The sequence below is a fragment of the Dermacentor andersoni genome, chromosome 4, assembly GCF_023375885.2.
Source record: "Dermacentor andersoni chromosome 4, qqDerAnde1_hic_scaffold, whole genome shotgun sequence".
NCBI classification, from domain to species: domain Eukaryota; kingdom Metazoa; phylum Arthropoda; class Arachnida; order Ixodida; family Ixodidae; genus Dermacentor; species Dermacentor andersoni.
Genome location: NC_092817.1, coordinates 52,290,234 through 52,317,203, shown reverse-complemented (window position 1 = coordinate 52,317,203; position 26,970 = coordinate 52,290,234).

The window sequence follows — 26,970 nt, the reverse complement described above, 5'->3', positions numbered from 1 at the left end:
TTTAACTAATTAAACTTTCCCCATTATTGATATTATAGCTGGTTTATTGAAAAGCTCAGCCAGTACACTCAAGGCTTATCCTCTTCCTAGAAATTTTCGGCTTAGCACTTGTTTCGATAAATACGGGCACAAAATTCGGGTAACCTGCGATGTATGTCTGTTCTGGCCGACCTTTTGTTTGGTGTGTCTTTTTCTGTACTGTGAATACCTTAACTCGAGGCATCTTCATTGGAACTTTTTCAGTGACAAACAAACTTTGAGGTTTAACGTTCAGCAGCTTCACTGTAGGTTATGAGAGATGTATTGGAAGGCTCCGGATCAATCTAGACCACGTGGGATTCTTTACCGTTTTTCCAAAACACGGCACAACGAACGTTTTTGCATTCCTCCCTCACCGAGCTACAGCCACCACCATCGGCAATCGAACCTGCGACCTTGTGCCCAGCAGAGCAACGCCACAGCCACTGAGCCACTGATTGGGTTTACGCAGAAATTCAAAGGAAACGCTGTACCTTGAGTACTGGCCAACTTGAATTCTACCCGTAAAAGGAAACTAAATTCGGGGCGCTTCACGTGCCAAAAACCACGATATGATTTATGAGGCACGCCGTAGTGGGAGACTACGGATTCATTTCGAGAACTTGGAGTTACTTAAAGTGCACCCGATGCACGGTACTAGGGCGTTTTCTTTCTTTTCATTTCACCTCCCATAGAAGTGCGGTTAACGCAGTCGGGACTTGATCCCGCGCCTGCGGGCTTAGCAGCGCAATGCCATAGCCACTACACCACCTCGGCGGGTGAATTCTTCACCTACGACATTTCTTCTGAACGCATTAATAAAACAGTTTCATTATTTAGTAACAGGCACTTGGTGTTGGCAATTACCGCGCAAATTCAGGTGTCCGTCGCTGCTATAAAGCTCTGCTCAGTAAAAATGACATTTTTTTCTCGAATCCCTTCATCTAATAATCTCAATATAATGCTAACGTCAACACGCGATACCTGATACCTAAAGAGACGAAGAAACCTCCTGCCGCGTGTCCGCTCAGCCCCTTGCAAACATATATGAGGGCCTCTCGCAAAGGCATTGTTCGGTTTTCACGCGCTATTTCCAGCATTGGGTGCATGAAAGAAGCTTCGTTAACGCCTGCCGCTTCGCTTAATCGGATGTGGGAATCTGGTTTCCTGGGCTAAGCACCGAGGCGCAGCGCAAGTACGCCCCAGGAAAGCGCTCGTCACTGTCGGGAATAAAAACGAAGCTTCGCTCTTGTGACAGCTATTGCGTCACGGTAACAATTCTAAGCACCAACATGTAGCGCCCCAACAGCCTGTTATTGGAGGGGGGCATTGGACCGACCGTCTTTCGCACATGTCTAATCCCGCTGTCGACGAATGTAGGTGGTGAAATCAATTACATCAAATCTATCGCACGATCATATTTTGCAGCGCTGCTCTTTCTTGCGCACCAAGTTGCGGAGTAATTATCTGGCGAACTTTCGGGGCTTAGATGCTCAGAAAACAATTTCAGAGGAAAGTGTTGCATGAACTAGAATATTAAAGTGGTGATGGAAGCGACGATTACAAAATGGTGAATGCACAAGTGAGTAATCGACAGCTAAAGAAGGGGTGCCAAGATTGTTCTAATTTCTCCCAAATGGCGCACCTCTACAAAGACTGGCAGTTCCATATTCAGTACAAATAATATGCGCCCTGTTTGTGTCATTGCGGGCAGCCTGACCTTTAGATTATTACGTTAGCGGTAGCGGAAGGTCTTGTGGCAGAGTTTGCAAATTGAAGTATAGTTTGTCGAGAATAATAAGGCATGTCCATACCTACTGGCTCACCAGTAAGGAAACAAATATAGGTTGTGCTTTTCCTTTCGATTCTATGCAAAGATACAATCGCTCTACATCGTAGTAGCATGCCAGCACGACTCACCTTTGACTTGAAACTAGAACGCATCATCAAAAAGCTAGAACGCAGTTCTAGCCTTTCGTCGGGCTACAAGGCTTTGAATGCGCTTACCGTAACTTTTCTATTGAATATCGACTGATCTTTGGAGTCGGCATGAAACACGTGAAATTCTCTTTATTAGCGCGTGTATTCAGGCAACCTCCTCTTTATCTTTTTTAACCTTATATTCCCCCTTTTCCATTTGTATGTGTAGAGCAGCCAACCAGATACTTTTGTGTTTAATCTCCCTAACTTCCTCTTTTCATGTTCTTCCTCCATTCTCTCTTTCTCGCTCTTTCTCGATTGAACCTCCGCTTGGCCCTCGGCATCAATCATTGCACTGAAGGCTTCTAGGAGAAAACACTAAGAGGACAAAAAAAAAAGAAAAAGAAAAGAAGCAATATTCCTTACACACCACCGGTGGTGTGTCGTGTGTCTTGTTGTGTGTGTGTGTGTGTGTTTGTCGAGTATCAGTGTTTTCTGCTGGAAACCTAGCGTGCAATGCGCATCCAACGAGCTCGAGCAAACACTTTTCTTGAGACATCAAACATTTGGCATACGCAATTGTAAAGCTTTGTCTCCCGCATGAAGTTGAAGAAAGAGCGGTAATCTGGCCCATATATCAGACTTGCTCCTTTCTCTTAAATGACAGGTAATTATGGTCCTCTAATACAACTTCTAGTTTTCTAACTTTGCAAGGTAGTACGATGCCCATTCGGTACCTAACAAAAGTACATGTGCAACCTTCTAATTTCCTGCCTATGCGGATGACGTTGCCTCGAGAAAAGCTCGAGGAAATGTTCCAACGCATTTAGTAGCTCGTGACCTTCACCAAGTGTTGCATTCTACCGTATTCAACATGTCTTGTTTCTTCACGGACGCTAATTTCTTAATAGTATAGCTAACAAGATGTAAGTATTTTATTAGGTACGGTGCTCCTTCTCCTTCCACCGATTTTTATACTAACTTCAACTGCTCATTCAAAAGTTCTGCTTGGTAGAACGCTAATTAGGAATTTTATAGGAATGTAACTGTAGTAGACGCTACAACCTGGCGTGCTAAAGAGCCTCAATGAAGCGCAAGAAACCTTGGGCGGGATTTGGTTTTCGCGTATACGGTGACACTTCGGGACGCTATTTTTGAAATTCTCTAATGGGAGAATTGGAGGACACTTCACTTGTGGCACACATAACAAACGACGAACGGTGTATTCTTGGTGCTTTTTTTATTTTTTAAAGGTTTGCCGCACAGATGTGAGAAGTGCCTAAAGTAGTCGATTTCTCTGATAAACCTGCGTTTATCGCAATCGGACGACCAGCGTTCTTTTCAAGAGAAAGCCCTAAAACAAAGAATTCGCCGCGCATGGGTGCACAGAGCAGAGAAACATACTGCGTCTTGTTTCTTTGTCCGAACAATAAACGGTCTGCCTTATCACATTCGCACAAATTGCCATTGTGCGTGCGTGCATGCGTGTGTGTGTGTGTGTGTGTGTGTGTGTGTGTGTGCGTGCGTGCGTGCGTGTGTGTGTGTGTGTGTGTGTGTGTGTGTGTGTGTGTGTGTGTGTGTGTGTGTGTGTGTGTGTGTGTGTGTGTGTGTGTGTGTGTGTGTGTGTGTGTGTGTGTGTGTGTGTGTGTGTGTGTGTGTGCGTGTGTGCGTGCGTGCGTGCGCACATGTGTTTCAGAGAACCTTCTTTCTCTCGTTGTCTCGTCTTTCTATATTAACTTCCTCTTTTTCTTGTTGCAACAGGCTAACGTTAAAATCTGCGTTGCCCCATTAGCCTTCAAGAACTTTCCTAACAGCGACGGCTTTGCCTTGCTAAATGGCTCGTTTAATGGTGTTCCCTAGATGGTGTACTCGTATAAAATGAGCAGTAAGAAGTCATTTTCATTAGCTAGGCTTCGAAAGTTTAATAGGTTGGATAGCGTTCATGACCCAAGCAGGTCTTTACAACTTGCGTTAATTAAAATGGCGAGGCCAAAGCTCGTAAGGGATCTCCTATCCGTGTTGGGGCTTTACAGTGCTTAAATGGGACAACGTTTACCTATCCTGCTGTCTTTGACCGTTTTTTATAGCGACGTTTCCTGTAATGGCGATTCAATATAAACGCCATCAATAACCAGTGCGTTCCTTATCGTCTCTTTTAAAGACATTACCTTACATTCTGGAACTCTGTGCGATATATTACGAAAAATTAAAGGTTAATTGCGAAATTTCTGTCCTCTTTACCTATGTTCCTCCAACCACAACGATGGTCTGCGGCGATTCAGATTACGCGCTCATTTAGTAAAATCCTATCAGTTTCCGTCGCGCCATACAAGAATACATGTTTATTTCTCACTATTTTGTCATTTTTTGTTGCCCAGGTAACGCTAGAAGAAGAATATGAAGGAAATAAATAAATAAACGACGGTTTTTATTGGACAAGGTCTACATTACTCGGTGAAAGTCAGATGGCTCCTAAACTATACGCGTTTCTATCTATCTATCTATCTATCTATCTATCTATCTATCTATCTATCTATCTATCTATCTATCTATCTATCTATCTATCTATCTATCTATCTATCTATCTATCTATCTATCTATCTATCTATCTATCTATATATCTATCTATCTATCTATCTATCTATCTATCTATCTATCTATCTATCTATCTATCTATCTATCTATCTATCTATCTATCTATCTATCTATCTATCTATCTATCTATCTGTCTATCTATCTATCTATCAGCAAAACTACTTCGCCACCCGGAAGTCTGCCATAGGCCACATTTTTGCCAGACTCAATTCATTGCAATGCCCTACAGTAAGAGGAGCGCGAAGGACATGGATAAGTGAAAAAAAAAAAACGACACATGTAGTTGACTGCACATATTTCATTCTGCACACATTTCATCTTGCACACAATAAACATGAAGTGGCCACGCAGTTTCTTTAAGAAAACTTTACAAATAACTCCCTCTTAGCTAGTGATGCTGACGGCAATTCTAACTTTCTTGACAAATCATAAAAGCTAATCGATGAAAATTGGCAGTTCTTTTCTTTTTTTTTTAAGCCAGTTTTTTTATATATGGTGAAATCCCACCTCTCAATGACACACCGTCCAGAGTAACAGGAGCCAATATCGAAGGTGTTGCTTTTTTTTTCCTACTGCAGGCACCTAAAGCGATGCTATGGCTGCCAAGTTTTGAACATACCATATTTGTCTCTTACAAGGAACGAACGAGATACCATCCCGCTGCTATATAGGGCTACGAAACGACGACGTTGCTCGTGTGTAAGAGAGTGCCCTAAGTATACTGTAGCGAGAATTATCCATTTAAGCTGGATTTGGAGACTTCTCAGAGAAAGAACGTTTTCTGCCAGAAGAAAGGGAACCTCGGAGAAAGGTTGCGGGGCTTTTACTGTAAGCAGGTATTTGCTTAGTCCTAGAACACAGGCAAAAGTGAGACAGACTACGCGGCACTGCTTGCGCATTCCCGGTAAGCCTACCCATAAAAATTGTACAGCTACTTACCAAGCCTTTGTAGTTTACATGACCAGAAATTGCGTTTTATTGGAATACAAAACCAAGCGGAACCAGGCAAAGCTTGCAAATCCTCAGTAAACTCTTATGCGCCAGAAATCATGCATTACACCAACAAACTGCAGGAGTTGGTGTGCCTTCGCTACTTGCAAAAGCTAAGTTGGAAGTTTTGATTGCCTCGAGTAACGCATGGTGCTTCAGCCTGAGGAGCCAGCAAGAAACTACTTTCTCAAAGCAGTGCAGTTGTGTAGCATTGATTAGCGTCCGGCTCTTTATTGAGTTGTCGTATCGTGTACGCTAAACCCGCGTGCTGCTTAAATTGTACGCACGAATGGCAGATGGCTGAATGTTCGAAAGGCTTGTATTCACGGACTTTGCGAAATACCGCTTGAAAATCTAAACCTCTGTTTGAACGGCTTGTGAACGCCCACCGTATAAAGAAAGGCTGTCCTTCGTATCCTAGAGGCGACAAAGACTGGCCGTCATCGTGTGACTTTTCAAAAGAATAGTTTAAGCGAACAGCATTCTTAGCCTTCCAGTATTGTTTGTACGCGGCAAAAAAAAAAAGTGACAGGCATGAATCTCCCCAATGTTCAAACATCAAGCGGTATGTATACTAAAAAAAAAATTAAGAAGACGTTATGCTGAACAAGGATTCGTGGATGCCCGAAAACACGCCCTACAAGCACTATAATGCCATATTTGATTTGTTCTACGTACATGCGTTTTCCCGACGTTTTCTGTGCGTCTACCTCGTGCTCCCGTATTGAATGCGCTGCGTTGACAGAGCGCGAAAGGTGGGCGAAACAAAAGATGACAGGTTGCCAGCGAGTGTGCGCTTATGGGTACGGGAAAGCGACTCGCGTGGTGCCGCTTGTCGCGGTGCATTGTCGTCCACTTTGGTCTTCGAAAGAGTTGGCAACGCACAATTTTCGATCGTGGAACAATTGTTCCGTGAACGAAATTCCGCGTGTTAAAGTGCCTCTTTGTATTACATGATAGAATGCAAGACGCTGGAAACAGCAGCAGAGGAGAAACCATGACAACAAGAAAAGTTCCCTTGGAATTGTGTTCAAGGAGCGTGCTAAAGCTATTGCTTTGCTCGGTGAAGGCACTGCGAGCGAGGCCTAAAAGCATTACTTGATAGGAGCGTTACTTATCATGGGCCTTATTTGTATGTGTATAGCGCCCTTCGTTGAAGAAGTGCCGTTTGTGTATGTTTTCTATTCTGGACCGGAGGAGAGCGCAATGCAGCGACCAAGTTTTTTAACGCGACAGCGTTAAGGGCTCCGTGTTACAGAAAATGCAGCGTCGGCGTAGAAATGAAAGAACGTCGAACGAAGTTCCGCACCACGCATACCCAACCACTCTTCTACCACCAAAGTTCCTCTATACCTTGCCTTTCATTCTTTGCAAAGTTATTCTTAGGAATCTTGGAAACGGCGGCCCACAAACAAATTTAATGGCGAAAAAAAATAAACGCCGACAGCGTATGTCTTCTTTTATGTTAGCTCTTCTCAGAGTGAAATATTAAAACTCCGAAACAATAACAAGACATCCACCCAAGCAAGAGGCCGCGTTTCAACCTGAAAGCTTGCCTTCGTGCACAGCGTTGGCCACCAGCGTATCCCGGTTTATGGTTACGTAAGCTGCAGTTGTCGGGAAGCATGAAAAGCAGTCAAGGGTCATTGAATGCTATCGCGTTCCACTCTTAAAGGCGAAGCTTAAGCGTCCTCGGCAGACAGACAGACAGACAATGAACTTTTAATGAGGTCCTGAGGGACTAACCGGTGGAGACCCGTTGGGGCCCCCGGCTCGCCGCTGGCTGCTCCCATGTCGGAATCGGGAGGCCAAGCCTCTCCGCTCTTTCACGGGCCCTCTGGACGGCCATGGACTGGAGCTTGAGTTGCGTACTAGATATGGCCTCGTCCCAGTCCCGTTCGCTGGTGAGGGACGTATCCCGTAACGCAGGACACTGCCAGAGCATATGAGGTAGAGTGCTAACCTCCCCACAATCCGGGCACTGTGGGTCAATTTCTGGATAAATCCTGCTTAAAAAACCTCGCGAGGGATATGACCTCGTCTGAAGCATCCTAAGTGTGATCGATTGTGATCTGCATAGATTTGGATGTGGAGGCGGGAAGCGCCTGCGTTCCTCTTTATAGTGGGAGACGATCTCGTGAAAGGTTAATAAGGGGTCGCTGTGGCCGAGCTACTCCGGATCCAATGTAGCCCCATCGCCGTCGCGGCGCGTTAATTCTCGCGCATGGCGGTGAGCAATTTCATTGGGGTTCGGGCGGTCCGGCAGCACGTTGTCGCCCATGTGAGCTGGGAACCATATAATATAATGCACGGGGTCACAATTAGTTCTGGACTTGTTTTTCAGGATCGCCTCCACCTGTCTCGCAACCATTCCCGAAGCGAAAGCCCTGACGGCCGCGCGTGAGTCAGTGTAGATATACGGCCTTTTTGAATCCTGCATGGCCAGCGCCACCGCCACCTGTTCTGCCACGTCGGCCGTCACAGCGCCTACCGAGGCCGCAGATAGGAGCATATTTTTTATTTTTTTGTCCGCAAGGCAACCACGCGTGGCAAAGCCGCCTGAGTCAACTTTGTATAATGCCAGAAACAGGAGATGAAAGAAATCAGTGGATATTTAAACAAATTGTTGCTTCACATCTTCATATACACGGCACGCGCGCTCGTTTTGCACCATCGGCTTGAAAGTCCTGAGCGTCCCGTCTTACATGTCACGGCTTACAGGCGGAACGCACGCTTGACGTGGTCTCGTGCTACACACACATAGACAACTCAGTAGCATTTGAGTTTGCATGGGGAGCAGTCAACAGAAAACGACTCAGCGAGCCTCAAAGGCAGAACTGGCGCATTGGTTGCGTGGGGAAATGCGTGCTGTTATTTGCGGTCCATATCTGACGAGATCTTGCTTATATGAAGGGCATCATGCAAGAAGTCTACGAAGGCGCTGCATAAAGCTATGACTATATCGAAACAATCTTTTTATGCATCTGAAAATATTTTTGAAATGTCGCCGAACAAAGAGCATTCATCTTTACAGTGCTTTTTTCGGAAACGTACGTGAACAAATGGAACAAGGCGGCTCCGAAAAAAAGAAAAGTTGCGCATGAAGCACAAGCAAGCTCACTTACTATACAAAGGGCCAAAATCAGTACATACAGGCTCTAAGTTCTCGGAAAATGCACATCTACATTCGGAATGTTCTCGCTCTTCCAATATATGTCTGCGAGAAAGGCCACACAAACATGGTAGAAGTGAATACAAACTGTATACCATGATATGCTCCCAAATCTCACTCAGTTTCGATAAGGCATCAATCCTCTGGCAGGAACGGCCGCTACACAAGTTTTTAAATGCAATTTTACTAAGAGATGTAAGGATGCATGCGCTGCGGCTGCATTAAAAATAAGAAAGGCGTGTCGATCAAATTCAGTGCGAAAGAAGACAAGGTCGACGTGGATAGTATATCTATTTACATATGCACTAAAGCCGGCGCATTAAATATGATGCAACGTTGCACAATTTCATACTAATTTTTTGCATCATTTCCCATTACTTTGTTTTATTGCCAAACCTTAACTTTACTTTGCCGGACCATCTATATCTCTTATTCATGCTAATTCATGTCGAGTTTTTTCAGCCCGTTGTTCTTTTCTTTTTTTTTGTACGTGCATGTATGTCGATGTTGTCTTCTTTCGCATCGGCTTTGGTTCCCACGGCGTTCTTCTTTTTTATGACCTAGAGGCCAGCTGGGCCGATACCGAAGAGAGTAATGGCTATGGTGCAATGTGGTTAATTTTCGACTATATTAGCGATAATTGCGCCCGTACCGTTAATTTTACTTACTTTTCGGCTCAATCTCGCTCGTTGCGTTGCTGAGACCTGCGTTTTCATACATTTTTCGACTCGCCACGGCGCTCTGGAGGCGCGAATGCAGCGTTCCTTGACCAGGAGGCCAGACAGATACCCAGACCTGTGTACGCCAAACCTGTGTGAAGTCGCCAACGAAGACCTTGTCTTCAAGAGAAAAGCGACACAAAGCGAATATAGTGCAGGGAAGGATAAACTTAAAAGACGCAACCACGCGTGGGAAGGCCACGTGTGTTGACTTCCTACAAACATACGAAAGCAACCACTTGTCCTTTCAAGAGCGCCTGAGGAAAATGTATGGTTTATTAGTGATACGGCAGGGGAGAAGATTTAACCATACTTTTTCTCATAGTTGGCGTTTTCGAGATAAGGGAAATAAAAGCTAAATAGTTACCTTATTTCCATTTCCTCTGGGACGGTTGTAGAGCGGCCGAATGCTCAGACTTGTTGACACCGCGGGGCCCTTAATGCTAATGCTGCCAGCCAGTTGCCACTAAGCAGCACCCATTTTTCGTTTCTTTCCTGCTGATGGCAAACTCGAGCCATAGTATTTGTCCAACTCAGTTGCAGCTGGAAGTATACCCTCCATGAGATTAAAGGCTTCTTCTTGGACAGAGTGTACGGATGTCCGCTGTTGGTCGCAAGAGATCAATATATCATGAGAGGAGCCATCTTCTCGCACCGTCTGTGTGAAGAAAGAAGAATTGACCTGAATTATAGTTGGAACGTGGAGCAAACCTTGCCGCCCCTTTCATGAAATGTGATTTCACCGTTCACTGGGCAGAGAAATATTACTCCCCGGTTCTACCTCAACCAATAAGTGTAGCGAGGAGCTCACTCGGGGTCCATTCCGGAGGACGAGCAGAAGAACAACACAACACCGAGTTTGCCCTTCCACAAAAGTTTGGAAACCATTTCTTTAAATAGAACACATTCGATTTTTTTTCTTCTCTTCGCTCTTCTATTTCAGTGCACAGAATGGTGTCCATGGCGAACGTCAGTGACGTCCGCATTCAGAAATGCGCCTTAACTTGAAGCACATGCTTGACTTGATCTAGATGACGCCTGGCGTGAACGTGTCCAAGACACTCATAGCGTTTCCTTGGGCGCGTTCACGTCAGGCGTCATCTATACTCCGTTCCACAGATAGCAAACGCTGTGGAGGCGAGAGAGACTTCTTGCAGTGGCTTCGTTTGCGCTTATAGTTCGGTGTTTTCAAAGCGAAAGCTTTACTAACCGCGTCATGTAGAGTTTCGCCGCCGCCAACAATTTGACTTTCATTTCACCGCAGCTGCGCCGTAGCCTTGGCAACGCATCACGTGACTCGACGTGACTCTGCGTCACGTGACTCTGCTTTGAAAATTGGTGCTTCAATCGTAACTGCGTCACGACAACATCGATGAAGCCCCAACGCTAAAAGCCGCAATGACTCACTGTGGTTCACACTCCTGTAAGAGAGAACACTTCTTATGCGAACAACGAGTTTAAAAAAAGGGAGGCGAAACAATAAGGGATATGTACTGCCTGTAGTGAAGAATTGTTACGAAGCGTCTGCCTCTGAGGCCCACAAAGAGCCTCCGGGGGTCTTCCTGACTTCCTGGGTTGTCGTCGACCGATAACGAATGCTTTTACGTATAGCGCAATAACTACATGGGTGCAGGGAACAAGAACACTCTGTTTCCGTGTATTTATAGCGCTTCACCAAAAAAAAGTCTTTCAGATGACGTACCAACAAGCCCGAATCTCCGCACTGACCGACCCACTGACCGACCCATATATATATATATATATATATATATATATATATATATATATATATTCACGACAAATAAGAACTGCATAGGTGTCTATATATATATAGACACCTATACCGTTTTTATTTGTCGGTAATGCGAAAGCATTAATGCCCAGTTGAACGCCACTGAGCGGTCCTTCGAGTTATACGAACTCCTCGTGGGCCGTTGAGCGCGTTGCGACGCTTGACAACTGGTTTAGCCCAGTGCGTAAGACAACCGCGGCTTCTGATGTGTGGGGTCGTAGGTTCGAAACTCCCTACCACCGACGTTTTTCCCCTGAAATTTTTTTCTGTGTTTTTTATACATTAATTTCTTTACAGCGATTACCGAGGCAAAGCTAGAACGCAGGCAAGAGCTTGCGTGGACAAGGAACGTGTGGATAACACAGGGTCTCGAGAGTGAGGGTGACGTGGCGTCGCAGCCAACGGAAATTTAGGCGCCGTTTTGCTGCTACAGCGAAATTCATTTTTTTTTAATGCGAAAGCATCAAAAAAGCATTTGTTAAAATGAGCATCATAATATACGGCAGCAGCTGACTGCGTCTGAAAAAGAACAGCGGGGAAAAGCAAGCGGGGAAAAACACATCTTGTGCAGCAGAGCAGAGGCCATTTGGCGATTCACGATTTTGGGGGGTTACCGCAAGCAGAACACGATGCTTGAAGAAAGGGACAACACGGGACGGTGTGTGGTCCCTTTCTTCAAGTCTCGTGTTTTGCTTGCCATTCGGTAACTTCCCAAAATCATAAATTAAAAAAGAAAGATTGCGTAGCAGATATGTTTGGCTGTCATGTTAACGACCTGATCCTAAATACATCAAACGCAAAACCTAGAGCACTGCACGGTTCACTGTTACGTGATAAAAATTTTGGAGGACGCTTAAGCTTCGCCTTTAAGAGTGGAACGCCGATAGCATTTAAAGATACCTGACTGCTTGTCAGCTTCCCGGTAACCGCAGTTTTCTTGCGGTTGCGCTAGTCGAGCGCGACGGTGTTGTTGCGAGGAACCGAGCGTGCGGCGCCGCTCTGTGAATCGTAGAAAGACTGGAAAATTGGTTTGTGTTTGAGTTTCCGCGTAACTGAATTATGTTTTCTGGTATGTTCTAATTATACTCCGATGCTATCATGTCTGTATAGGTTGTGTTTAGGTCGTACTTTGGGATTTTCCTTATGCACTTTACTTTAAGGAGTTCAATTAGTTCAGTGACGCCTCTGCGCTACGCAGAAGACCTGCGTGGTTGTGGTTCGGAATGACTTTTTCGCGAAGTGACGTCCGACGCGGACAACGTATTTTCTTTTTCCTTTTTTTTTCTGCGACACCGGGCCCTTATCGCTATCGCGTTGAAAGCGTATACACCGAGCGTTTGCGGGGGCCCGCATGTAATGTGCGGTCATTTCACGCACCTCCGCATCGTACGCCCTTAAATGAGATCTAGTTAGAAGCCCTGCGTTGTAACTGCTTAGTAGAACTTATATTCAAGTGCATTTGCTATTTTATTATCTAAAATCGCTTGTAAACTGCCTGGAATGATAATTAACAAACTAGAACAGTTGCGCATGGTTGCTGTCCCATATTTTTTTTTTAATGCGAGGGTAAATGCCTCAGGGTATACAGGGGCATGGGATGGGGGTGAATAAGGATGATTAAATGAATGAAAAAAGATTTGCTGATCTAATGAAGTCCAAGAAGGATCGGTAACGTGGTCCATGCGTCCACACAGTGTAATCGCTCGGATTATGCGGCGAAAGTACCGCTGCTGCGAGGTGCGGGAGCCTCGTCGGTTTCAGTGCGGGGCAAACCCACAGCAGAGAGTGGAAGTCGGCTTCAGCATTTCGCGACTTACAGAGTGGACACCCAGGGCGAGGATATAACGGCCGAAAGTGTGGCCATTCCCGAGTCACGGCAGGAGTGAGGGCAATCCCGACCCGGATCCTCCGAACCGAAATCTCCTCTGCACGGGTAAGAACGCGGGGGAGGTTAACCGCACACGGAGGTATGAGAGCACGTGTGCGGCGCCGGAGGGGCTCCTATCTTGTTAAAACGAGGGTGGCATCATCTAGGTGAAAGAGCTGAGGCAGTGACGATGGAGAGGTCGCCAGACGGTTTGCATAATCCGCATGGCTTTGGAAGCTTAGTAGGTCGCGTGACGATGCGGGCCGTGGGGACCATGGGAAAGGGGGCCACAGAGCACATCTACGTCATATAATCACATGCCTGGTAATTTATTTTGTTCCTACGGCAGAGGTTTAGACAAGGACAAATGCATTGTATGCAAAGCGTCTGCGTGAAAACTGTTTTGGGGGGAAAATTGGTGCGCAGCACGTGGTCCCTTGGGACAGGATTATTTATTTCACCCTGGATTACGTTGCAGTCTGTGAATGCGGGATTTCAACCATCTCCAGCCGTATATAGTCAGACGCTCGGTGCTAACGCGCAAGTATTCTAATGCTACTTTCCTCGGAAATCTGCCCGTCCGTCCGTCTGTCTGCAGCGCGTGACACGAAGAGCTCCATAGCTGTGCATGGGGTCCTATGGGGGTACAGAGAAGGGTGTCCTTTTTTATTTTCCTTTTAGACAACACATATTTTTATAAAGAAAGGCTATAAGCGCACCGAACGTGGCGTTTTCGCGGGCCAATTCCTAGGTGAGGCGGACATACTTTCCCGCTAAGAACACGACCTTCAGGAGACTACTTAAAAAAATTATTATCTTTCTTAAAAGGACATTAGGGGCAGTTCTTTAAATGGCGAACTTGAAGACAGTCACATAGTAATGCATCCTCTTTTTTTTTTTTTTAATAAATCTTGAAAGTCGAGACATTTTGTCGTCGGATTTCAACGGATTTCTACCGAGCGCCGCGGGAGCCCATAGAAAGGCGCGCCCTCGTTATCACATCGGACCGAAACGCACCCTGACGACAAGCGCGATAAGGTTGGAAACCGAACGACTCGGTCAGCCACGGCAGCCATACCGATACGGCACCCTTTGCTTGAGAAACGTGTGCGGCTGTGGGTCGGGTCGGGATTTGTCGCGGCATGCTGTCATTGAAACTTCGCCCCCACGGCCACGCTCAGTCTCGATATTGCCTCGTACGAGCTTTGATGATCAATATCCCGAAATTGTTGCGTCTTTCAAGGTCTCTTATGAGATAGGCGTGCACGAATATGTCACTGCCTCCGAATCTGACATTAGGTCAGCTGTTCCCAAGGCACTAATAAACACGTTAATCAATATATATTTTTAAGTAGTCTTCTGCAGCTCACTTTATTATGAGCAAAGTATCACCGCCTCGCAGAAACTCGTCTGCGAAAACGCCGTGTTCGCTGCTCTCGTTAAAGTTTTATTAAAAATCCGTATTGGCTAAGACAAAGCACCCTGTATGCGATAATGACTTGCAAAAGGCAATGTGAGGCCACGAAGCCAGTTAAGTTGAAACACAATTTGCTCGCGGAAGCGCTAACGTCTCAGTGCCATTTATTGCGTAAGAAAACTATTAAATGTTTCACCTCTTTTTTTGTGTGTTATTCTTGCATCAGCTTGACAGATACAATGACAACTTGCAGGCACTGCACTCGTTTTTACCTCAGTAATAGAACGAACAAAAAGAAGGCGTTCATTGGGAAACAGAATCATCGTATTTTCGACGACACCGTTTTCATTTCATATGGCGGCCAGCGCATTAATGCAGCGACCGAAATATGCGCCCATATATTCGGACCCGTTCCCGTTCAGTGTCGCAATGCATTCCGGAATCAGCAGGTCTTCATTTAATCTTTTCTTTTCCTTCTTCTTTTTTTGTACAAGGTGCCTTTTATGCATAGTGACCGTCACAGCCTAATATGTGTCGTGATGTCTTTTGCACGCGCTGCGTTATATATGAGTGCGCGTGCTCATTTTCGCCTCACAGCAAAATGAGAAGTCGGTGATTTTTCCAGGAAAGTGCCAGAAAGAACTAAACCTAAAGAAAAAAACCTTAGACTATTCCACAGACTAAAGCACGTGACGCAAAGCAAGGTGCGTTGGAGCCCAATAATTTATTACCCGCGCAGGGCTTTTCCGGGTCGATGCTGACCTATAAAAGCTCGACGGTAGGAAAGGAACAGTGTCAGCAGACATTTACGGCGCCCCATTGAGCGCCGCTTTTGAAGTTTGTTTGTGAACTGCTCTGCTCCGCATTAGGGTTAAATTATCGAAGAATAAAGAATAATACGGATCGACGTGCTATAATATATTACGACAGGTAATCAGGAATATTTTCCACGAGTTTGGTCGAAGCATCTCCACCATAAGTGACCCAGTTACTTGTTTTGCCTCTGCAATACAATGTGCTATGCGGTGGTGCTGTCTTACCATGAATAATGCCTCGGAGAACGGCACGCAGCGCTTCCGACACTTCTTTGAAAATAGAAATGAATATGTCCATTTTACATCCCTTTAAGCGGAAGCTTAAACTCAGGGCCAATTTCAATTGCGCTGCACAAATACATGTGAAAAGCAAACGTTCTTATTGAACTGCTGCTGAGTTGTCCTGAACAATCTTTGTCGCATTTAAGAAAGAAGGTTTACGTTTACGGACTGTAGGAAGCAGAATGTTCATTTAAGGTCACAACTGTTTTATAGAAATTGCCATAAATTTGCAATTTCAAAAAAAAAAAAAAGCAATAGGAGATATTGAAGTTCTGTAAACTGCATTCTTTAGAGCATCCGAAGCAAACGAACGTATAAGAGCTAACGTCTCAAGAGAAAGCTTTCGATTTTCTTTCTGACTATTTTATTGACGATTTTCGAGTTTGATCCAGCGCAGTAATTTATGGTGAAGAGCTGCACATGAAGGAAATTGAGGTAATTCATGTTATTGCCTTCAGCGTGGTCGTGAGCGTCCCCTAAATCAGCGCATGAAATTTTCCAAATTATCCCAGTCGCTCAGCCATGAAGCAAAAGTGGTGGATACACTCTTTCTTCAGTGGCGCTTTCTTTGCGTGTGATAACAATAAAGACAATCGTATGCGTCACATTTATTTCCACAGCTTTAATTAGTCGCTTCACAAAACCTTTACTTCACACGGATCCTAACATGTGCGTTGGATCTGCATTACCCTGTCCTTTCTTTTTCGGTGTACGGTTAAACTATACGCTCTACGACGACTATTTGTTTTTATTAATAGATGAAAGAAGATGTTGACACCTTTAAGCGGCGCTGGCTGGCTACCCGTTGTCGCGTGAAACGATTACGGACTGAAAATGAAATAACAAGCGAGCACTGAACAAAAGAGATGCAGCAAGAGCAAGAAACTCAGACTTGAATTTAGGTGACGCAATGGCACTAAGAACAACTCACATACGGAGATCACACAAACACATTTGAACGTAATCTCACCTCACGTAAATCAGCAGAACACAATACGCTGAAGAGCTCAATAATACAAGCAAAAAAGTAAAAAAGCAATAAGAAGTTACAACATCACTGCCTTCCATAAATCCCTGGTGGGCACGAACTAGAGCTCGCCTTTCCAATATGTTTGTTGGTGATTGGCCTAAGATCTTTCTTAGGCTTAAGAGCCCGCCGTCAAATGCCATTCAGGTGTATGTCAAGTGCCATCGTTGAGCGTCATGTCACCCTCTTGCACCATCCGGCTATGGAACTGAGTCTTTTGGTAATTACAAACAACATGCAGATATATCCGGCTAGACATCCAAACATTTCTAATGATTGGAATTGGAAAGTCTCCGATGCTTGCAGATGCGACGAGAACGTCTACCACCCAAAAAGAAAGTGAAAAAAAAAAGACAGAGCGCACTCCAAAACACTGGGAGGACTGCACGGGCGCTCTAGGTGAAGGCACTGCTGGAACACCGTCCCTAGAGTTACTGCACAGGAGCCTTCCCTAAAAGTGGCAATATGCTGTAACTGTAACCGTACTCATAGCTCGTAGCCCGAAGACAGTGAAGGCACTTTTCATCAGCCCTTTCCCTCCCCGTCCCTCTTCCCCAGTGTAGAGTAGCAGGCCAGAGCAAGTTATAGCTCAGGCCGACCTCTCTGCCTTTCTGTAAATAAAATTCTCTCTCTCTTTTGTGCTCTCTTTCTTCTTTTGCTTTTTTTCTTTATTGAGGGCGACTGGCTTGTGCAAACGCCTTTCTTTGAGCCATCGGCGCGCGTGCACCCATTCAATGCATCTTGCCTCTCTCTCTCTCTCTCTCTCTCTACATATATATATATATATATATATATATATATATATTCCCCCTTTAAACCACGCAGGGTTGCCAGGTTTTCCCAACCAGAACGTCTTCTGAAAAACATCCCCGCGTTCTTCCCCAAACATCCCCAATGTCGACTCACAGCACTCCTGGGGCGCTCGTAGAGCTGGTTCCCTGACCGCTCCATGTTTATCGTACGCCTCGGTCCGCAACTCCTACAGGACCAACCTTAGCTACTGTGACGAAAAGGGCGTCACTGAAAGGTAGTACTCTGCCCTTTCTTTTTTTCCTGTATGTAAGTGCAATAAAAACTGTTCGCTTCCTCATAACATACAGGCTGCGATCGAACAAACAGCTTCTGCGCCGCGAGATACATATCGCCCTTCTGCATGTAACACCACGACGTTATAATGCGCGGACCGCTGTTTCGCTTATATTTTTTGCTTCGTGCTCATTTACTTGCCTTTACACAGTCAGTTCTTTCATTTTTTTCCAATGAGGCCCGTCAAGCAAGCCCTCTCTTTAAAACTTTTTACGAGTATGCTGTAACAATAATTCGCGTGGTGCTTTTATGAAAGGCTTAAATAATTTCATTTCATTTCATTTTATTACCTTAAAGGCTCCAATAAATGGAGCGTGGTATTATCACGTGGTAGTGACCGTGACGAACACAGTAGCAAAACTAAATGGCGAAACTAAATCTTTATTGGGCGAACTTGTGCCCTCAAAAGCAAGTTACACTTAAAGCACAACTATAACGCCGAACACAGTCGGCGATCGTCGGAAATCTGATCAGCGGGTCAAGCGCGTCGGCTTTTATACATCAGTCGTCGAATGTTCCAGAGTAATGGCTGGAACCCGCGTATCTTCCACAAAGTTCTACACTATTCACGTCGCGCATACATGCAATCAGATTACGCAAGGTTCGGTGACAGACAGCGGATGGAACCATCGATAACAATCCAGAAACTTCCTATACATGCAGGCGCGTCCTGCGCTGTGCGATAACATTTGTTAGGCGGTGAAACGTAGTCGCCCGATAAAGATAAACAAATAAAGATAAACAAGTACACATGTCAATACCCCCCTCTTAAAAAGCATCGACCCGATGCTGCAAACAAATTAAAGTTATAAACAAAAACACCGATAGCAAAAAAAATAATAATAAGGAAGTTCGTCAGAGTGCGTAAAAGGGCTTAAGACGCGCCACGTGGACCACTTCAGATCGCGCACGGCGCCGCTGTGCATGCGAAATGCCGTCAGGCACGACAATAGTTTTGTTCGCCAATACGTCGGGTGATCTTGTAGGGTCCGAAATAGTGTCGCAATAGTTTCTCACTGAGCCCCCGTCGGCGTATCGGGATCCAAGCCGAAACACGGTCGTCGGGCTGTTACTCAACGTAGCGTCGTCGAAGGTTGTAGTGTCGGCTGTCGGTACGCTGCTGGTTCTTGATCCGTAGGCGGGCGAGCGGTCGGGCTTCTTCGGCGCGCTGGAGATAGGTGGTGACGTCAAGATTCTCTTCGTCGGGGACGCGTGGCAGCATGGCGTCGAAAGTCGTCGTCGGGTTCCTGCCGTAAACCAGCTTTAACGGCGTGATCTGTGTTGTTTCTTGCACCGCCGAATTGTAAGCGAAGGTAACTGATGACAGGTCAGCATACCAGGTCTTGTGTTCGATGTCGACGTTCATTGCTAGCATGTCGGCGAGGGTCATATTCAGGCGCTCCGTAAGACCATTCGTCTGTGGGTGGTAGGCAGTTGTCCTCCTGTGCCTTGTCTGACTGTACTGCAGAATGGCTTGGGTGAGCTCCGCTGTAAAGGCCGTTTCTCTGTCCGTGATGAGGACTTCTGGGGCGCCATGTTGCAGCAGGATGTTCTCGACGAATAATTTCGCCACTTCGGCTGCGCTACCTTTCAGCAGAGCTTTCGTTTCAGCGAAGCGGATCAGGTAGTCCGTCGCCACGACGATCTAATTACTTCCGGTTGTTGACATCGGAAAGGGTCCCAATAGTCCACCTCGATCTGCTGAAATGGTCGGCAAGGAGGCTCGATCGACTGTAGTAATCACGCTGGCCTTGTCGGTGGTGTCTTGCGTCGCTGACAGCCTCGGCATGTCTTGACGTGATGGGTGACGTCGGCGGCCAGTTATACTTTTCCTGTATCCTCGATAGTGTCCGGGAGAATCCCAGGTGTCCAGTGGTCGGATCGTCATGTAGAGCGTGCAGTACTTCTGGACGCAACGCTGAGGAAGCAACAAGAAGGTAGGTGGCGCGGACTAGTGAGGAGTTCTTCTTTACGAGTAGGTTGTTTTGAAGCGAGAACGAAGACAATCCTCGCTTAAATGCCCTAGGGACAAGGTTAGTGTGCCCTTCCAAATACTCGACGAGGCTTTTTAGCTCCAGGTATGCCCGTTGCTGTTCAGCGAACTCTTCCGCGCTTAATATACCAAGGAAGGCGTCGTCATCCTCGTCATCTTGCGGCGGCGAGTCATTGGGGGCGTGTGATAGGCAGTCGGCATCAGAGTGTTTTCGTCCGGACTTGTAGGTTACAGTGATATCATATTCTTACGGTCTTAGGCTCCACCGCGCCAGCCGTCCTGAAGGGTCCTTTAAATTTGCTAGCCGACACAACGGGTGATGGTCGCTGACGACTTGTAATGGCTTGCCATATAGGTAAGAGCGAAATTTTGCTGTAGCCCAAACGGTGGCGAGGCATGCCTTTTCGGTTGTAGAATAATTGCCTTCCGCTTTTGACAACGACCGGCTAGCGTTCAGTCGACGATAATCGACGCAGAAAGGTAATGTTCCGTCCTTTTCCTTCACCAAGAGAACAGGGGTTGCCCACAGGCTTTTCAACAACTGGATGATGTCGTCGCGCAGCATTTCGTCGACTTGTTGCCTTATAGCTTCACGCTCTTGCGTCGAAACTCGGTGAGGTCTCTGGCGGACTGGTCGAGCGCATTCTTCGGTGATTATGCGATGCTTTGCGACTGATGTTTGTCCGATCCTCGATGACGTCGAAAAGCAGCCTTTGTATCGTCTGAGCAGACTTATGAGCTGTTCCTGCTTAATCATGTGGAGACTTGGATTTCTATCGCAACCTGGTTCAGGAACTACGGTCATCGGGGTAGACGCGGCAGAATCCAAAAGAACAAACGCATTGCTGGTTTCCAGAATTTCCTCGATGTATGCAATTGTCGTGCCCTTGTTAACGTGTTTGAACTCCTGGCTGACGTTTGTCCCAACACTTTCGTTTTTCCTCCGTGCAGTCGAGTGATTCCTTCTAAGGCAAAGCGAGTCTTCTAAGGCAAAGCATACATGCCGCAGCTTGTCGTCGGAGTCCCAGGTGTTGAAAGTTCCAATCGTTCATACGTCTCCGGCCAGGTTTCTGGGTCTTCAGACGATGATGCATGGAAGGTTGGTGGGTCCCGAAGTTGTTGCAGCAGAATGGGGGACGCTGAGGTAGCCATCGGGGTTGCTGATTTGGGCTTGATTCCTCTGGTCTTTTCGGGAAGAGGTCTGCATTCAGGTAGCAGTCCTTGCTGCCTACGGCTAGCTCGCTGGTCCTTGACGACGTTAGTGTTGTCGTCGGGTGTCGGTCTTCGATCCCGGCTTTGCGGGGGTGTTCGGTACATGGACGCACTAGCACCTCCACCAGATGTCACGTGGTAGTGACTGGGACGATCAGAGTAGCAAAACTGTAAATGGCGGAACTAAATCTTTATTGGGCGAACTTGTGCCCTCAAAAGCAAGTTACACTTAAAGCACAACGACAGCGGCGAACACAGTCGGCGATCGTCTGAAATCTGATCAGAGGATCAACCGCGTCGGTTTTATACATTAGTCGTCGAATCTTCCAGAGTACTTGCTGGGACTCGCGTGTCTTCCACAAACTTCTGCACTATTCACGTCGCGCGTACATGCAATCAGATTACAGAAGGCTCGGTGACAGACACCAGATGAAACCATCGATAACATTCCAGAAATTTCCTATACATGCAGGCGCGTCCTGCGCTGTGGGATAACATTTCTTAGGCGGTGAAACGTGGTCGCCCGATAAAGATAAACAAGTACACGTGTCAATATTAGGAAACAAACATCGAAAATTGGAGGTTTCAAAGCCCGGAGGTTTCAAAACGAATAAAGAACAAAAAATATATGACGAAAGTGCCATCAAAGAAAATCGGTAGCCGGTGCGATGAAATAAAACGCCATGATGACGGCAGCTCAAGAACCAGCATAAGGGCTCCAAGCGTCGAATACCTGGGATCAAATTCTCGTTGGGGCGAACAGTTCTTTTCTTCTGGCGACGGCTTATGCCAAGCAAACGTGATGGTGCCATCGGCACTTCTAAAATTAACCGAGATTGACTGGTTTGATTGAATTTTAAAAGTACAATTAAAGAGGAATGTTAGTTTAGGCTGGGCTTGTAATGACGGCATTGCAAAACTGAAGAATGGAAGGCAGCGACACCACATTTAAGTGACCAAACCATGCTGTCTGTGGTGTCAGTCATTGTGGTAGTGTATGCTCAGGTTTATTCTTCGTTGTGGTAAAATAAGAATGTATTGCATACTGAAAGAACTAGGCGTTCAGCCCAACAAGTTTGCAGAAGCATCCGCCGCTTAACGGCTATGGTGTTGCGCTGCTAAGCACGAGTTCACGGTATCCCGGCCGCGGTGGCCGCATTTCAATGAGGGCGAAGTGCAAAAAAGCCCGTGTACTTAGATTTGCGAGCACGTTAAAGAACCCCAGGTCGTCAAAATTACTATGGAGTTTCCCACTGCGAGTCTGCGACGTGTCTCATAATCATATCGCGGTCTTGGCAAGTAGAAAGCCAGAAATTAATTCTGAAGAACTCATGCGCACTCTTCAGACGGCAGATATTTAATAACGTACCTGCAATATTGGAGATCCTAATGAAATATTTAGTATAAACGAGGTGTGTGTGCTCGCAAGAAAAGTTGGTAGCCAGATCCTCCAGCCCGAGATGACGTCCCCCATTCCCGTGATTGTCGCATAAACCTTTCCTTTACAATGGAGGAGCTCGAGGCGGCACTAGCTCTCTGCAGGCGCTCATCATCTCCGGGTCCAGATGGTATATCATGCTGAGCCTTGTGCTATCTCGGAGAATCCACGCGGATAGAATTGTTGAGTCTTTACAACTCCTCATGGCACGAGGGAAATGTTCCTGACGAATGGAAAGTAAGCCGCCTAGTGACACTCTTGAAGAAGGGCAAATCTCCACTAGAGCTCACCTCTTACCGCCCAATAGCGATGGCCAGCTGTGTAGGAAAGATAATGGAACGGATGATCCTTGGCCGCCTGGAATGGTACCTTGAACACTACAAGATTTATCCGAATTCCATGGCTGGTTTCTGACGTGACCGCTCTTCCATCGGCAATGTAGTTGATCTCGTTTCACATGTTCAGCACGAAAGGTCCCGTAAGCATTTATCTGCAGCTTCTTTATTATATGTGAAAGGAGCACACGATAACGTATTACATGAGGCTATCCTCGACGCTCTTGCGACGGTTGGCCTAGGTGGTCGAGTCTTTTTGTGGATTGCAAGTTACGTATCTGCAAGGTCATTCTTTGTGTTAACTGACGATGGCCCAACTACGCGACGCTATACCAGCAGGGGTGTTCCTCAACGCGGTGCACTCAGCCCTACGCTACTCAACCTCGCTCTTCTTGGGCTTCCTGAATACTTGCCAACTACCATCAAAATTTCAATATACGCTGACGACATCTGTGTCTGAACTTCGGCAGTGACACGTCCTCAGATACGTGCGCGGCTTCAAAGAGCGGCAACTTTGACAGCGAGCTACTTGTGTAAACAAGGTCTCAGCATGTCACCATAAAAATGCGCACTAGTGGCATTTACTCGCAAACCGGTGACGCCTTATGTCATCTCAATCAATGGGCGGACCATTTCCTATGTCAGAACCCACAGTTTTCTTGGCGTAATTATTGACCGAGACCTATGTTGAAGCCCGCACGTGGCCTACATGAAACGGCGCCTGACAGCAACTTCCCAGTTGTTTAAATACTTGACAAGAAAGATGTGGAGGATGTCAGTAGACGCAATGCTGATACTCTACAGAGCTCTCTTTCTCGGTTTTTAAAGATATAGTGTATCTGTACTGAACAACACCAGCAAGACAAATATTCGTGTTCTGCAGGCAGCACAAGCTCAAGCACTCAGACTTTGCCTTGGTTTGCCCAGATGCACGTCAACAGAGGCCACTATTGCGATTCCTCGGGACCATCCAATGCGAACTCACATTATGGTGGAAGCCCTGAGAAGGCACATCAGACATTTTGCACGTGCCCCCTATCACCACCTTGCAACACTACCTTCAGACAGGCACCAAGCATCATTCTCTAAAACTATCGTCAAGTACAACGACAAACTTCCCTCGGGCTTCACCGCTGCATCTGAACCATCGATACCCCCTGGTGTCTTATCAGCTCCACAGTCCATCTCAGCGTACCAGGAATCGGGAAAAAGTCTGGGCTGTCGTCGCCTGTGCTGAAACTGTCTCTGCTTCCTCTGCACGAGAGGTGCTCGGACAGTGTACATATTTATACTGATGGTTCCACAAACATCCAGTGTTCGTCCGGTGCTGTGGTTGTCCGAGCAAGAGCTATTACCATCAGCTTTATGACTGACCACCCACCGACATCGACATCTGCGGAACTAGCTGCTCTTCGCGCTGCACTTTGTTTCGTCAATCGGGAATCACCTCGACAATGGTCAATCTTCAACCACTCAAAGGCAGCCCTACAATCTGTGCTATCAGCTCTGCGTCGCGGGCCATTCGAACAGCTCGTATTCGATATTAGATGCTTACTCCATGCATCTCAGGAGAAAGGACATCCCATGACGTTTCAGTGACGAAACGAAGACGCCGATAATGCCGCTCGGGCAGCTCTTGAAGACACAGAAGTAGAGGCTATGCCACTTTCAAGGTTCCACGAAGCTAGCAGACTTCGAGTGCTTGTACAGGAGATCACGCTCTCTCTATGGTGCACACCAAACAGCCAGACCAACCGGAGCAACCATCAATACCACCTGCCCTCTTTGATGCATCTCTGTATGCCAACTGGACTCCGCCGAAGAGAGGCCACTCTGCTTTATTGCTTATGGCTAGGGGTGGGTTTCACGAAATCTTACTCATTCCGCATTGGAATGGCCGACATCGCTATCTGCAATGCCTGTCTTTGCGAGGAGACGCTGGAACACATTCTGTGCGACTGTCCTGAATATAATGTTGAGCGACAGTCCCTGGCATCCGTTCTAGAGCACCTTGACACTAGACCATTGTCCCTCGAGACGGTTTTCACATGCTGCTGACAGAAGACGTCGCAGCTGAAGGCGACGAAGGGACCACTTCGGTTTTTGAAAGAGACGGGATTGAACAAGCGGCTCTGACAGTGACATCACGTACCACGCAAGAGTGATGGACTCTCACTGACGATGTGTGTGCTGTGCTATGTGCTCTCTCTCTCGCTCCCTTCCCCATCTTTCATACCCCCCATCCTGCTCCCACTTGTAGGGTAGCAAACCGGTTAAGCTAAACTGGTTAACCTCCCTGCCTTTCCTTCTCCACTTTTTCCTTCCTTCCTCCTTGGTAGCCAACGCGATTCAGGCGTATGACTTCGGCAAGGTGCGCCAAGCTCGGGCATACGTGTGTGGGTGTGTGCGTGATGCGAGAGCGCAAAAACTGCGCCTAATTACTTCAATATGACAAGTTATCAACTAGCACAACAGCAAGTTCTACAGTACAAGAACAATCTAGCGGAATTATCATGCTATACGTAAGCGAAAAGATACATTAACCGGCCATGAACTTGCAGTTATTGAAAGAAAATTAGTAAAATTGTTTTGCGTTCAGATTCAGGTGTTCCTAGAAGCAATGTTCAATATTTCGGCGGGAGTGAGTAAGATAAACAGAACCATCACGTGAGGAATGCTAAATCCTGCCAGCTTTGCCTTGACCATTGTTAGCTATTACATCGAAACCGACTGACCACCGTTCCGTAGACTGATCGATGTTTTGTATAGTACGCGAAGCTTATTCTGCTATAGCCTATATGCATACTGGAGGAAATAAATGCGCGATCCTCAACCAGTCATGATTTCTCTACCAGCACACACTTAAGATTGCCCTGAAGTTCCCGTTCGTACACGTCATAATTTTTGTCCCACTGCGTGGTTCAGTTGATAAAGCAGCGTCTAGTTCGAAATCCTAATTTCTAAACCTCCTTCTAAAGGACACGTGCATTCCAAACACGTGTGAACAGTCAGAACAGATTGCAAGCCCTTCCTATATATACGTTTCACCAACACGAAGCCAGGTAGACATGTTCCAACGAGCTGGCAGTAGGTTATATTTGGCTTACCTGAATAACCTTTACGTCAACCATCGGCAGATGGTTTGAATAGTCTCGAATGCTATGCTTAGCTTCAGTTTGATTAAAATATAAGCTACAGCCATAAAAGCAAGAGGTTCAGTTAAATGATTTCGAAACATCAACAGGACTGTTTTTGTTCTTGTTCTTTGTTTTCGTTGAAAGAGTGCCAGGAATGAATGAAGTTTCGTTCGCATGCGCGGTTTGTCAGCTGGTTTCAAGAGGAACGCAGCATAACTGCGGCATCACCTGCTACTGGCAGGCCGTAATTAAGAGAGATCGACAGGCAGGAATGGAGTGTGAAGGGCTGGAGACACGGTCGGTGTTTGCCCGCCGCCCGGGAACAATGCAGCGCGTGCGGTAAAACGCGTATCACGCTTGACGTTGACGCTTTAAAAATACTCCTCGTCGAACTCGACCTTCCATTATTCCCCGCTAGCTCGCACACTGCGGTATCACGTGCGGTTTAACAAGGTGGGATTCCGTGTTTAGCATTTCTTTTTTTTTAATGTAGTGATGGAAAGGATTCTCGTGCTCGACTTGCCTCACGTGTCTCTTTCAGCTCAGCACAGGGATCAACAACAGTTTGCAGTTTTTGAAGGCCTCGGTGGTGACCTTAAGCGTTATTTGTCTGAGTTTCTTTTTATATACTTGTAGCCATTTGCGATGGCTACAAGTAGAGCTGCGTTCGGTTGACGTTGTTAGGTGTGCGCTACTCCTTGCAAACACCTCAGACTCCCTCATTCAGGCACAATTGCTCAACACGAATCAACGCGAGTATAAACGAACAAATGAGCCCATGAACAAAATACTCAGTCAACAAATAAGTAAACACACGAATTAATAAGCATTTCTGTAGCTATTTATATTACTTATTGAGTGAACGCGTAAATGAAGTTTGCGGAATGGAGTAAACGAAGAACAGCAGCTTGACGAACGATTCAGAATCAGCTGCTGGTCCTCTGTGTCAGCAGGAAGTCGTGTAAGTGCAGGAGATGCTTGGTCAGCGCTGCATGCTGTGTTCTCCGGAGCTGGCCCACGAAGCACTAAGATGCGTCAGCACACCATCCTCTCCGTAAGCACGAACACGCGACGGACATCGCTTGTTCTTTGCTCCCGCTGCGTGAAACCAGGCTGAGATCGCAGCGGCGGTCCAAGAAGTAAAGATGCGCACAT